The sequence below is a fragment of the Larimichthys crocea genome, chromosome VIII (genome assembly GCF_000972845.2).
Source record: "Larimichthys crocea isolate SSNF chromosome VIII, L_crocea_2.0, whole genome shotgun sequence".
In the NCBI taxonomy this organism is placed as follows: domain Eukaryota; kingdom Metazoa; phylum Chordata; class Actinopteri; family Sciaenidae; genus Larimichthys; species Larimichthys crocea.
The window spans coordinates 23629135-23642276 of NC_040018.1; the positions used below are offsets into that span (position 1 = coordinate 23629135).

The 13142-nt window shown below is 40.8% G+C and overlaps 1 protein-coding gene across 1 annotated transcript in view; it reads right to left on the reverse strand.

The window, feature by feature from the left end:
* cskl (c-src tyrosine kinase-like) overlaps positions 1 to 12510 on the reverse strand; it is a 42044-nt gene extending 29534 nt beyond the window's left edge. The window contains exon 1 of the mRNA XM_010733103.3: positions 12108 to 12510. The gene's annotated coding sequence lies outside the window, so the exon portion shown is untranslated. The remainder of the gene's footprint in view (positions 1 to 12107) is intronic.
* Positions 12511 to 13142: the final 632 nt, after the last annotated feature.

Here is a 13142-nt window from a genome sequence, read left to right on the forward strand (position 1 = left end):
TTTGTAACATTTGTATCATCACAGTTTCTGGTCCATGTTGGACTTTTCATACCCAAACTCCATTCATGTGACAGAAACAACCCCTCTTTTAGATACGAGCTCCTCGTTTTGTCTTTGCTGGTCGAAGTCCTTTTGACTAAGTTATATGCTATGGCATGCTATGGTTATCACGATAATACAGGGCTAGTACAGTATGCACTGATAGAAAATACGATAAGCATTTAGTTCCCCATATTTTTGAGAGATGAAAGAGATGAAGTGCCTTTGAAATATGGAGCAAAATAACCAGTTAATAACCATTACTGTTTCAGCCACAATAGTACGACTCGAGAGACAATGTTAACTAGGTCATTAGTTTCTTTTCATAGACTAGGTTAAGAAATGTAGCCTAATTAGGTGAGAGGAGAACTGCCTGACAAATGTGAATGTGTACAATGCTGCTCTGACAGCATGTTATGTTATGTGAAGGTCTGAGGGCTGGGTGTCTGAATGCGTGTGAGTCATTGATGAAACACTGAGCATGTATTGTATTGTCACTTCTCCCCATACCACATGCCCTAGTTTAAGCCCTTATTAAAAATCACACCACACATACAACAATTTACGTGCAAGCACAAAGACAGCTCTCACTCTTTTCATTGGCTTTGCATCTGCCTCACCTAGAAGACAACTTCTACACTCCACACCTCTTTCTATCAAAACAGAAAACAACTCCACACACACACAAAGCCAGCCAATCAATCTCAGGTAGCTCAACCCAGCCAATCAATCTCTAGAGTCAGGTAGCTCAACAGAAAGAAACCATAAACACAATAAACACATGTAGAGTTAAAAAAAAAACAAAAAAAAAAAACATACAGCTGTGTTAAGGTATTTGAATGTGTTTGTTTTGCAGTGCAGTACCAGATTTGCATTTGCATGCTACATTTAGAGTCTGATTTCACCTGTGCCTTGGATTGTAAAGTGATGGTTATGGTGTGGGTGAGAAAACACTGACATGCAAGAAGTACAAGGGGAGAATTTCTCTTAATGCAGAGCTAATTCTTGCAGAGGCAGCAACTGCATATCTTGCCTGCGGAGCACAGGGCTTGGGGAGTTCAGTAAATTCACAAAAGCCTCAAACTCTGCGTGCAGTGATAACCCTGTTCACTCTCACAGGCCAGAGATAGGCATGCAGCTTTAAGAGAAGTCTGCACAGATAGGGCTGAGCAGTCTAATACCAAATCTGTATCAAAGGAACAATGTACAGTAGATCATGGTAACTTTGTCACTCGCAATTTCTACTTAACGTGATTTTATTTTTCTCCCCATTCACTCTGCTGATGCATGTAAACATCATTCCAGGAGTAGCACTAAGGCTGTCCTCCCACCTGCAGTCCACTTTCAATTAAAATAAAATGTTAGACCAACCATAGTAGTATTAGTGATCATGTTAGGCTCTGTCAAACTGGTAATACTTTAGGAAATTGTGATGGGTGCCCTTTTCTGACATTTTGTAGACCAAAAGATGAATGCAGAGAATGATCGATGGATAAAAATGATTATCCATTAATCACTTAGCACTTCTTGATAAAGCCATCTTCTTTATCCTTTAACATACTTTTAACAGCTTTAATATACGACAGCAAAACACTGTTAATTTTGGTATTAATCACTCCTGACTATTAATTATCAAGGTTATAGTCAATTCTCTATTAATCCTCTCATCGATTAATTGCTTCAGTACTGAACTACATAGACATTTTTTAATATGTGGTGACACACACTAAGAGAGACAGCAGAAAGGAAAAGCACCAGACACATTATGCAGACGTGAGCAAACATCCTGGCCATGAATTGCATTGCAGAATAAGACTTCAGCCATGTGCAGGATTCACCAACATCACACCATTCAAGGTATATTAATATTTGGCTATACACTTAACAGTGCTCAAGACTGGTCCAGGAACATTACTTTACATGAGAATATAAACAGACTGGTACTTTATTACTGCAATAATATCATAGTGATAGCATGAAGCGCCTCCTATGCCAACAACAATAGACAATCTTCTGGTTGCCTGGCTGAGCTAAATGTAGGAAGCATATTTGGCAGCACCCATGAAAATAATCTACGACCTAATATTTATCTAGACTATGCTCCGTACTTGACACAATGAAGCTAAAACAAGTCAAAGAATATGCGGGGAGGGGTCTACATATCCTAAATGGTTGGTACATTCTTATGCTCCCTGGAGACCCGAAGCGGAGCGCTGCAGTAACTTGAGATGGGTGGCTTTATTTTCCTCTGATGCTGACCCCACCATGGTCTACTCACAGGCTTGGACATCAGCAGTAACAGTGGATGATGTGTGCAGGAAAGTCACCAAATAAAAACAAATTGGTGCGAATCAGAGTGGGTAAGAGACAAGAATGAAGGGCCCTGTGTCAATCTGATGTGTGAATGAATGAGCGAGGGAAAACGAGAGAAAGTCAGCAATGTCAGCATTAACTATAAATACATATCACTATGAAAACTCTGCAGAAATCTCATTTCCTCAATTGTCTGACAGCATTCATAGGAAGCAAGAGCTGAATGACCACACTCCATGTCGAAAGGCAGAAATAGATATGATGACCTATATGAGCAGAGTCACGCATTTAGTGTGACTACTGTTTCAGCTGTCACCTACAAACTAAATTGATTATGAAACAAGATCATTTCCAGGGAGAAATCAAGTTGCAATCGATATTCTTTTTTCACAATCTGTACTAAGAAGACAGAGAGAAACAAACTATATACTTGCGCCCAACATAAGGTCTTTAGTGGGACAGTATTTGCATTTGTTTTTTTTTCAATATTTAATATTGTGTTCTTGGTGGTCTGTTACTTACTCTACTTACAACATAACTAGCCATAACATACTGATTCATGTATTTCTACATATTAGTACACCAGTGGTTAACTGCAGCTAATGAATGTATGCAACAGCTCGCATAGGGTGCATGTTAAACTAATAAGCAAAAGACAAGATAAGCAGAAAAATAAAATGAAGTCAAAAAGTGAAGAGAGTCACAATATTACTGTAAAACTCACAAGGCAACCCAATGTTGTTGCGTTTTACAACTGTGCTTCATTATGGCCAAAATTTCTGTCAAACTGTACGAGACTGCTGCCTTTTCCGTTTGAAAACATCCCATCTCATCCCAAAATGACAGCCTTAGTGAAGACGGGTTAGAAAAGAGCACAGGCTAGCTATATATATGGATTCTATTGAGTCATCAATATTAAGTCTGCACCAGCCAAGAAAACCTTGACAGGCTTCACACTATCGCACCAGATAATAACCCATCCACGTACTCCAACCAGTTAAGAGTTTCAACAGCAGTGACAAGGACACAATCCTTCACTCGCTTTCCACAGGTGAGCTCTGAATTCTATGTATTTTCAGTAATGGTGATGAATGCTACTACAACACATATTGTCCAGTACGTTTAACATCCAGGTACAACTGGGCCACATGGCGAGCAGGGCTAGCTAGTGCATTGTTGGATGAAATGAACCCAAGAAAGATTAGCTGTTAGGGATGTTAGGGATTCAAATAAAAAAAAATAAAAAATAAAAAAGATGAAGATGTCTGATGATGCCAACTTTCTCCAGCATTTTTTACATTTTAGCTGCTACCCTTATTCAGAGTGTTAAATGCAACAAGACGACATCATTTTCAACATTTCAAGTGATGATTTAAAGGGTATAGGCCACAGTACCAAGATGATGACATTCTTGTGCTTAGGATTTCAGTGTATGCTAATAGGGTAAAAGATAAGACCTAAAGAGTAATCCATCTGCCCATCTCTAAATCTATCATTGTCTATCCATTTAAGCATCCATCTTATGCATCAGCTACCTACCTCTCAGTAAGCCATACCCAGATGTAGGCCACAGTCAACAATAAACATCTCTACCACACTGCACAGATCTTCTGGTTTAATCTCTCAATTGAAAACACAAGGGGGGAAATGTTGCTTTTATTAAAGAGATAGTATGAATAGAAAGATAGACCGAGTTTAATGTTCCTTTAATAGAAAACCTGTGACATCATTAAAGCAGAGGCGTTTCCTGTGTCTTTTGAAGTGCGTCAAATGACTCAATTGCACGAAAACTACTCTGGAGTGCATTGAACAGCAATTAAGAGAGGAAGCACTGCTGCCTCACTGCTGAGACAGAATTCACTATCGTCATCAGTCATCCTGTCTTTTCTCTTAGGACATTCACAGTAACGTCAGCAGAGTTTAATATCTCAATAAATGGAGGAAAACAGCACAAACTGTATAACTCCTCTTGTCTCCCTATACTGGCCTAAATATGGACTTCTGTGAACCAGGACACAGGTGTCGTGTGCAGAGAGACAGAAAGATCAGACAGTGGACATAAGCAGGGGAAGTCCCTCATATAGGTTACATATTGGCACAGGTCTTTGGTACAGTCCACTTCCTGCTTGGCTCGGGAACTTGCGTCCAGTGTTCAGAGGTCAGTTTGTTGCTTCATCTACAATATGTGCCTGACACAGTGCGTATGTGACAGAGCTGGGCTCTCTAATATAGGGTTGTCAAAAGTATCTATAATACTTTTTTGATATGTGTTTAAAATGATACAATCTTTGTTAATTACATGTTCAATCATTTCTAAAGTACTGAAACCACCTCGCTCTTTTCCTCCCGTGTGGTCTGTTCAGAATCACAGTGAGAGAAAGAAGTTATCTGGTATTACATAGAAGACCCTGACACTGTGTTCTCTTCTGCAGTAGTAAACAGTGAACACAACTGTTTGGTCATTCTGTACCACGGTGATCCAAAAAGACTACATCATTAACAACAAGCTTCCTCCGCACTTTTCTTGTTTTGAGTTTGTTTTTTGGGCAACTTTAAAACAATATTGTTGTCCCTGTTTGATACCTCAAGAGAGAGAAACGGAGAAAGCTAGGGCAAGCAGGTGTGTGAGGTGTGTTGGCGGAAAAGAGACGAAAAAAAGCAAGGAGAGCAGATTAAAGTAGTTTGTGAGTAAACACTAAAATTAGGAGAATTAAAATGATGCCATGAGAAATAAGCAATTATAAATATGGCAATGTATTAAATTATAATAGGCACACCACAGTTACACTGTCATACTGTGGCAAAATCTGCACCTCAATGTGTTCAGTGTGTAGGTTGGTTATTTAATTAGAAAAATGGAAAATAATCTTTTTGCTGTGGTATCTAAAGAGGTATAGAGTCTAACCAGACCAGATGGTAGTATCAGATGTAGGCTAATCCACTGAAAGATACCTGGCAAATGTAAGTACTTCATTACAATGAAAATCCTTCAGTCCCTCCATTTTAGACTTTAAACAGTTATGCTGATTTGCAGTTTTGCTCCCAAAGGCCTCAACATCAAGAGATATTAAAAAGGGACAGCTGCATCCATATAGACTGCACAGCACAACCACAAGCAACTGACAAACCTAAATCATCTCAAAGTACAATATCATAATATCAACCAAATGTTTAGTGAGAAATATTTCAATTAAAGCCCTCTGCTATGACTTGTGTTGCTTTTGTTTTCCCATGGTGCACACTGGCTAGATGAAGGCAGTTTAAACCTGAAATATGACAAGACAATAAGACAATAACTTGCTATTCAAGACAGATGGCATAAAAGCAGCAAAGAAGTCAGCCCAAAACCAGGCTGAGCAGGAGAAAAGTACAGTCTCAGTTAGACTATTGAGTAGTAATACAAAAGATGAGATGCTATCAGGATTAGAGTTGTCATGATACCAAAATGAGTAACCACGATACTATAGACAAAATATAGGCAAAGTATCACGGTTTCGGGTATTATCACGATACTGTGGCCGTTTTTTATTATTATTATTATTATGAACTGCAATGTATTCATACAAGTTATAAATACTTTCTGACTGTAAGCCGTGTGCGCGTCTGAGAGATACAGAACTTTAGCTTGTTGTTTGTTTTGAAGCGAATTTCTAACGAAGCGGAGCTGTCTTCATGGAGTTCGTTCTTGCCGGCAGTAACACACGAACAGCCAATCAGCTAACAGACGGGCGGACCCAGCGTGCGGATGTCACCAGTAACAGGCAAACAGCCAATCATTCAGTAGCTGTGTAGTTTAGTTGCAGTAGTTGCCATGCTGGTTTGTGTACAAGGGAGTAGCATGCAGTGAGAAGCTAGGGGGAGAGTAGAGTCGGCCACTATGTAGCAGAAACCGGCACCTGTAGTATCGTAATCCATGGTAGTACCGTCATGTAGAATTTCTAGTATAGTAGGAACCATTACGATTTGGCACCGCGGGGTATCGTGCAACTCTAATTAGGATTTTATCACACTAGATGATTGATAATCATCACGGGTTTGCATCACAGTGATTAATCAGACTGGCAAATCACTATGTTGGGGCAAAATAAGCCAAACAGTACAAAATACTGGAGACAAATGGCTCAAATCAGCTGGAAACATGAAAGGTATAATTCATGACACACATAAACCAACACTGCTGATCACACATGGTGTTTAGTTAGACTGGCATTTTATGCAAAGCTTCAGACTGAAGTTAATATTCATCAGCTAGACGACTTTTTATGCTGACAGGTTATTTTATTAAATTGGACACCTGCGCAAACATCCTGACCATGCGTTGCATTTTACAGTTTTACAGTTAAAAAGTTATGTCACAAGCTCTTAAAAATGTACTAGAACATGACTTCAGCCCTGTGTTGGATTCACCAACAAAACACAATTCAGTGTTTATTAATATATGGCTATACATTTACAACTATACACTAGGGCACATGCTGGTAAAATATTCAAGTGGCTGTAAATTTACTTCACTTACCATCCATTTGGCAAGTGGACAAAAATGTTAATTCTGAACTCTGTTCAGCACTGTTCCAGGAACATTGCTTTGCATGAGAATAAACAAAAAGAGAAAGACATTATATTACTGTAATAAACTGACAACATGAACTTACCATATTCCTACAATACTGCAGCTAGCTAGGTAACATGAAACATCCCCTATCGATGCCTGGTGGTTTCTTTATGATACTGTAGTTCTGTAAACTTGACACAACTCAAAGGCAGAATGTTAAACATGAAACAGGAACATTTGACAACTTTTCTGTGACCTTTTTTTTTCCCTCACTGATTAAGCCCAATAGTATCATTTTAATTTGTAAGGAATTATATGTGGTGAAAATCTGACGGTGCAGGAAAGGTATCCTGCAGTGCATATATTTGTATTTGTCTATATTGTGTACATTCATACAGGAGGCAGCTGCTGGGTTCAAAGCTTATTTTAATAAACATCCTTAAAATCAACATACTATTGTTACACCATTAGCTGGCTGTCCAATTATATCCCATTATATCCCTTTCCGACTAACACAGCGACACAGGATAAACCCACATCTGTGGTCAACCAGAAAGGGTCTACGATATCATATCTTGCCTAGTGACCCCCATCTCAGTTTGGTCTGAACACAGCTAGACACTGACTTGGATGATGTAATATGTGATAAACAATATGTTACTGACTACAGACTAGTCTAAGAGGAACACAAAACTAGAGAAACTAGAACACCAATGTTGCCACAGTGTCACTAACTGAGTTAAAAGGCTGAAAACAAGTTATGTAGTCCTGCATCGTATGCGCACCTCTCAAATAAAGAGATGCTCCAGACTTCAGCTTTTCTGCGTGGATCCACTACAGGAGGATGTATCCGATTGTTTCCCCCAGCTGAAAATTTTCCTTCTGCTCATTAATTCAAATTAGCTCTCACACAACCCCAAAAAGCAGATTGATGTCATCCATCTGACTGGTCATTTAAATAGCAAACCATTGTGTCGTGCTGGTTTGCACCATGCAGTAGCTCTGGGTATAGGTGAGGGTGGTTTGTGAGAGGAGACTAGGGGCCAACACTTTGCTGAATTCTGTGCATTGCAAGCAAGGCTGTAGAAATAATGACATGACCACAATATTGTGGTCATAGCCTACAGTGGTTTTGAGCTCACGGATGTCATTGCTGAAAATTTGGTGGGTTCAATATCTTGTTATTTCACTGAAATGCATTTGAGCTCTGTCTGCACACCCATTACTTTTTTCTCCACTGGCATCCCATGAAGACTTGCGCTACTTTGCCTCTGATTGGTCAACGAGTCAGGAACACAGCCTCTGGTTGGTTGACAGTCTCAATCCGAGGCAACATCACCCAAGACAGTGGATGGCAACAACATGCAACCAAAACTAACTATTTTCAACACAGACAACAGGAGAAATTATCAAAGACATTCAGTGTCAGATTTGTAAAAATCTTTGTCTGAAATGGTATCACGAAATACTAAAATGCTGAATTATCGTTTACAGTGGAAAAACTCTGGAGGCTGTGGGTGTACTGAAAGACGAGGCATGTGTCAGGCATGCGGCTCTACTCATTGCCTACATTGTGCAGCTAGCCAGCAGGCGTGGCGGGCTGAAGCCTCTCTGCCTTTAAGGAGCTGCCTGACTGACCAGCCGCTGCCCAGATGGAGAGGCCTCGCTGAGTTTGCATGCAAGATGGCAGCCACAATGGCACTATTCTACTGGGCAGCATGATCACTAGGAAGGAGGACAGGGGGCAGCCTCTATCACAGTTCAGCAGGTGCTGAACCGAGAAGATTTGCACATAAGTGGAAAAAATATTTAGGACCAATGAGGATTGTAATGAGGCAGCACCTAAATAGCAACTCTAGTAAATGTTCTAAATTATTAAATGCAATATCTTCATGTGCTGTTATGCTGCTGAAATATGACATTTCCTGTTAATGTAAAGAGAAAAAAACAAGGACTTGAAGCCGTCACGCATCAAATCATCCAGAGAGACTCAGAGTCACGTCCGGTATCGACAAACAACAAAGAATGTCCTCTTGATCACTTCCCAGCTGAGAGCAAAAGAAACTGTTGTGCACCTCTCAAACATCTGCAAAATACACTGTTATATGATACACCTCTTCAGCCTGAACACAATTTAAAAAGAGGAAGCACTGCAGGTGCAGTGCAGATTTCCTGCCAGTTTCATTTTCTATCATCCTTCCTAAAGAAGTGGACCGTGACACTACTCACCACTTTACATCTTGCAAAGTCTACAATGCACTTGCATAACTCAGAATGTCACATACCTTACCAGACACAGTCAAATGTATCATATGTGTGTGTTTGGGTATAAAGACTAATGCAGCAACTCAGTGCCCTACATTTTAAAGCTACTAACACACTATACCAGGCTGCTGAACCATGAACCAAATGTTAGTGAATATATCTATGCAGCCTATGCCTTTAACCATCTGTGATATCCTGTAGCTCATACGTCTCGGTATACTGTTAAGTTCTGCACCAAAGTCACCATGATAAAACCCTCCTCTGTTATTGTACTTGCTGATTAAAGACACAGCGGACATTGAAGAGGTTGGACGGGAAGAATGAACTAAACGCAGTCATTGTGTTGAGGTCAGCAGGGCCTTGGACAGTCTTCAAATGTGCAATGAGATGGTCAGTGTACAGACAGAGGAGCCATTACTTCCCTGCTGAGCACATAAGCCAGGCTCAGAGCTTAACATAAGACAGTAACACAGCTCAGCTCTTTGCTGATCCTTAAGGATCGACCAGCGTTTTTTTCTTTTCTTCTCTCCACATCCTCACATAACTCACTCCTAAAAAGCAGAGAGCCGACATGTAGCTGGGCTTGCAGACATGTCCTGTCACCTCTCGTCCTTGTCATGCTGCACCTCGATTAGACTACTCCGACCTAGTCATCAGTCAGTCAGTCAGATGGGGGAGGGAGCTATTGGCAAAAAGAAGATGGAGAAGTGTAAAACTTTTGTGTGGTCATATATTTCATCTGAAAATTTTCTGTCACCTCACTTGATGGGTCTGACTTCACAGATGGAGAGCTGTACAGTGTCACCACTGAGACCAGGGCTGAGTCATGCTGTGCCTGGAGGACTAGTACATTACACAGAGTGCTGAAATGTTGTCACATAGAAATTACTTCAATTAGTACAGGAAAAGAAAAAGGTACTACTCGCAAAAACTCTCAGCACAGACCCTATGTTGTGCATCATGGCATACTGGCAGCAGGTTAGCCCTGACAGACGCGGCATATGGATCCCTAACATGTTGCTGTCTGGTTCAACAGATTCCTCTGGGGATAATAAATGCCAAGCCCTCACACCCCCACTCGCTCCAGCCAATCTTGGTAACAGATTTTGAAAACCCAAAAGCCATCACGCTGCTTCTTCAGCACTCTGCACTCACTGTAATCAGCACAACAGCTAAGTGTAAGCTAAGGCATTAATATGGGTAATTTAATGTAATTATCTATCAAAGCAACCGTCCACTTGCCATCGTCTCTACACTGATTACAACGCAAAATCCAACTGATGGTCAACCTAAAACTGACTGTGGCAATCAGTTATTAAAATAGGCAACAAGATCTGGACACATGATATTTTAGATTTTGAGTAATATGTCAGATAAGAGGCACAGACGCTGTGATAATACGCTAACAGAAAGATTTGTTTTATGAAAACAAACCAGGAGTACGATTATAAAGTGATTAAGCGTGTTACAAAGCCGAGCAGTCCGGCAGCCTTCATCTAAAGTGCATGCAAAGTAACAATGTGCTACAGACACTACACCACTTTTGTCAGTCAAGCCACGGCTTGCAAAGGTATGTACATTTCGACATTTCAGTCAGACAGTGAATTACTGAGTGAGGGACTAACAAACAAAGCCAAAGCTGCAGGGACAGCAGGTCTCATGCTGCTCTGATTTATAAAACAATATCACAATAATAATAATATTTAACATATATATATATTTAATACATTTTTATCTTTTTTAACCTGTGTGTTAGCATGCATGATTGCTAAAAATGTCTGAGCACGACACCAGCTTCAGGATGGTGTTCTTAGCTTAGCATGACCTCTGACCTCCCTGTGGAGGGGTGCGGGAGAAAAACAATTTCCCTGGAGGATAAGCAGTATCACAACAACAGTGTTTGTGTCCCTCCAATTATCTGCTGTCATTATCAACAGGACACTGTCCCTCCTCTACAATTATATACAGTGATGCCCATTCCTCTGAAGCCAGTTGCTAAAGAATAATAGTGGACAGCATGTTATATAAAAACAATGAGTGAGGAGAGAGGGATCAGTGTTTCCTCAGTGTGAGGGGCTGAACCTCCAGCCCTGTGTGTTATAGTGAAGCGCGGAGGTGGCTAAAATTACTGGGTCCATTATCGGACAGAGTCATTTCTTTCTTGCTTTTTCCTAAATACAAAAACAATACCAACTAGCTACACCACAGTATGAGTACACGTTTCATACGCACACGGTCAGCGGTTCAGTCATACACTAACTGTCCCCTCTACAGTCAGTTCAACGACATTTTTACACAAATCAAAACGGCGCATCCGCCTGTGACACAATGCTGCACGCTTCCCTGTTTTACCGACTCCCAGATTTACAAGTGGGCTTCCCAAACAACACAGCACCACGCAGAGTGCACACACGGGCTGTCTATTAATGGAAAAACAAGACGGTGTGGAAGTAAAAGTCATGCCCACACAAAGCTTTAGCCGAGACCAAGGCGTACGACTATGGGTAGAGAAGGAGGTGGGTGACGAGGAGGTTTTAGGGCACAGCCGCAAAATCCCTCTTAAAAACCAAGAAGATAATTGTTCAGCAGTGCCCTTGTTTAGTTTGTTGCTCCACTGTCAAACCCAATGAAATAGACTGGGGATGTGTTTGAGACCTAGCATAAAAAAAAATCCTGTCCGATAATGGATCTCGTCGACGTTACATTGTACGTTAACTAGCGGCTAACGCTAACGAACAGATTTAGCTCTGTACGTTAAAACCCGTTTGTAGCCGTTAGTGGATATTACATTTAAAAAAAACAAGGAAAAGACACAACATGCAGACTAACAATGACCTCCTCCTGGTTGCTTCCCGAAAAAAAAAAAAAAAAAAAAAAAAGCGGTGCAGCAGCGGCAACACAACGAGACAAAACAGTGACTGCGCTGAGGGCAACTCACCCAAAAGATACCACTGTAGACCAGATGTTGCTGCAAATCAGCGATGAAGGCCCATTAGGATGACTTCTGTGGTCGGGGGGCATCCAGGTTTAAGCGGCGTTCAGATAAGACAATCCCAAAACGTGGCTTTGCTTTGACGGTACTCTTGTCTGCATATGTGTGTATGTTTGCGTGTGTGTATATGTGTGTGTGGAGCTCTGCGAGGAGGCCTGCTGCTGGCTGGCTGCTGCTGCTGCTGCTGCTGCTGGAGGAAATGGTCTCCGCTCCGTCAACGCAACACGCAGGCGCAGAGCAACAGCACGGCACAGCCACGGGGGCGAGCGGTCTGTGAGCACAACCGTGTGGCCAACAGGTGAGACTGTCAACTGATGGCAGACTTGTTACTGTGAGAGGTTTCCTCTGAGCTGCATGCTGCGATTCAAGCCATCATCACGTGTAAGTTGTACATGATGTCGTAATACACCGGCGCGTTACTGTATCCAGGCCAAGTGGTGATTCAGTGCAGTGTGTTGAAAATTGGACTCCCACACAGGTGTTTTTTTAGTGACATATCTCTGAGGACAATTGAACACTGTTGTTGTTACACACATAAAATAAGCCCCAGGGCCCTTATAATCATTAGTAATTTCATTAAAGGTCCAGTGTGTACGATTAAGTGGCACCTAGCAGTGAAGTTGCAGATTGCAACCAAGCGTAAACCTCCAGTGCTGCGAAATAAAGTCAATGCCAAAGTGCTAAAAACTGTAATTTCTTGAGTGGCCGTTTGAGACACACTGTTAAATATATGGTAAAACCTATAAATATGGTAGAACCTTTTCTAATATGTCAGTAAAAGGATATTAGTATTGTTGATTTCATGTATAAGGTTGGCGTTTTAATGCATATTATACATATAATATCTGTAGATTTTACAGAGAAAAACTGCCAAACTATGATAGTAAAAGACTGTAAAATATGCCATCAAGTCATGTCATATTTCAATACGGCATTTTAAGGGAATTTATACAAAATAAAGTAATATTTTATATTAGAGAC